The sequence below is a fragment of the Tupaia chinensis genome, unplaced genomic scaffold, assembly GCF_000334495.1.
Source record: "Tupaia chinensis unplaced genomic scaffold, TupChi_1.0 Scaffold138725_1, whole genome shotgun sequence".
NCBI lineage: Eukaryota > Metazoa > Chordata > Mammalia > Scandentia > Tupaiidae > Tupaia > Tupaia belangeri.
Genome location: NW_006198617.1, coordinates 72,754 through 74,972, shown reverse-complemented (window position 1 = coordinate 74,972; position 2,219 = coordinate 72,754). Strand labels below are relative to the sequence as shown.

Sequence of the window (2,219 nt, the reverse complement as noted above, 5' to 3'; positions counted from 1 at the left end):
GCTGGGCGGGGTCGCAGCGGCCTCCGGCTCTGGCTCCAGCTCCGGGTGGGTCCCGGTACCCGGCCTGGCCGGTTTCCGTCACGCCGCCATCGCCGCCACTGCGCCGTGCGGCCGCGAGAAGTCACCGTGAAATTGCCCTCCGCGTTGTTCCAGGCACAAGGAAGCGCAGCTGGTGCCTTTGGGCTCTACGAAGAGGCCCTCGCGGACCGGCACCCAGCCCTCGAGGTCCTCCTTGGTCACCCCATCAGCGGCCTGAGGGCTGGGCTCATCTGGCGAGCCGAACCGCGACATCCTTCTCTGTTAGGAACGTTTCTCTTAAGAGCTGTGGAGTCATCATATCTTGGAAATGTAAACATCAAGGACTATATTGCCCAATCTTCCTGTCACCCTATAAACTCTAATCCCTTGCCTAGAGACACATCAAACTGTGTGCATATTTAACCAAGAATGACAGCTTGGTGGGCCAGCAGGTGGTGTGAAGGCTAAGGTGGCTGGATCCCACATGGCCAACTGTGCAGTCCGCGACCCAGTAGTCTGAAAACAAGGCAGATGGGCGTGCACATGCCCAAAATTCCAAGAGGAGCCTAGAAGGCACTGTGGTGTGGCCACTCCTCCAGGGTGTGATTTCTCACTCTGTCTCACACACCTTCACCATCCCCCCACATGCATGTACCCTGTAACAAAAAACTAAAAGAAAAAGATTAAAAGAATAAAAGCTTGGGGCCAGTAGGTGGCACAGAAGTTTCGGTGGCTGGATCCCACATGACATACTGAGCCGTCAGAGTCCCAGACCCTGTGGTTTGAAAAGCATACCTGGGGGAACCAGCAGTTAGCGTAATGGCTATGTCACTGGACTCCCATGTAGTCGACCGCGGTTCACGTCCCCGACCAGGTGGCTTAAAACTCACGCCGGGCGCGTGTGCGTGCGTGCCCAAGATCCCGAGAGGAGAATGGAGGAGAAGGGATTGCGGCGTGACCATCCCCCCTGGGAGGTGATTTCTCGCTTTCTGTCTCTATGTCTCTCTCTATCTGGCGAGCGCACGCGCCCTATAGCAAATAAACCTAAAAAAAAAAAAAAAAAAAGCATACCTGGCACTTGTGCGCACACCCAAAATCCTAAGAGACTGGAAGAGAAGGCATTGCAGGGAACCAGCACCCCTCCCACACACACACCCTGAAAAGAGTGCTTTCTTGCTTTCTCACTGTCCCCCACCTCCAAGGAAGAACATGCAAACTAAAATATTTTTTTAAATAATAATAAAATAAACGCTTGGCAAGCACAGAGATAAGAGAGTAAAGGCTGAGAAGGTTAATCACAAATAGTAATACTCTTATCTTTACACTTGTAGTATTTGTCTTCTTCTCCTATTTAAATTATAAATTCATTTTAAAATGTCTCTGACATTGGGAGCCACCAGTTAGCGTAATGGCTGTGTCGCTGGACTCACAATGGGCGCGTGTGTGTGCTTGCCCAAGATCCTGAGAGGAGAATGGAGGAGAAGGGATTGCGGCGTGACCATCCACCCTGGGGGTGATTTCTCGCTTTCTGTCTCTATGTCTCTGTCTGTCTGTCTGGCGAGCACAAGCACCCTATAGAAAAAATCTCTCCAAAAAGAAAGAAAGAAAGAAACCAGACGATTTCATTTGTTACTAAATGTGTGGCCAGGGAGCCATTCGTAATCCCTTATTATTCCTTTAATGCCCATGGCTTCTGTGGTTACAGCACCTCTTCATTTCCAGTATCTGTAATTTCAGTCTTCTCCCTCCCAGCTAGAGGCTTAGCAATTTAATATTCTCTCCAAAGCTTTTGGTTTTGCTGATTTTCTGTATTGATTTCTGTTTTCAATTTCACTGATTTTGTCAGTGTATTTTATGTCCAGTAAGTGATCTATCTGGAAGATATTTCGTGTCAGCTTGAAAGTACATATTAGCTGAAAATATGTATTCTGTGTTTGCTGGATGAAGTAACCTACAAATGTCATAGAGATCCAGTGGATGATAATGTCCTTCGGTTCCCAGTATCTGGTATCCTTTGTGATACCCGGTTTCCTGGATCTATTGATTACCGACAGGGAGACTAAAATAGACCAGAGTGCACTTGCTCATTTCTCTTTACAGCAGTCATTTGCTAATGACTTCTTGCCTCAGGCGTATTGACTCTTTGTTGCTAGGTGCACACATTTCAAGAAATTAAAGATTTCACATTATGCTTTCGTGGA

At 48.2% G+C, this 2,219-nt stretch overlaps 1 pseudogene; it reads right to left on the bottom strand.

Annotated features, from left to right (window-relative positions):
• LOC102477833 (WASP homolog-associated protein with actin, membranes and microtubules-like) overlaps nt 1–291 on the bottom strand; it is a 4,770-nt pseudogene extending 4,479 nt beyond the window's left edge.
• Nucleotides 292–2,219: the final 1,928 nt, after the last annotated feature.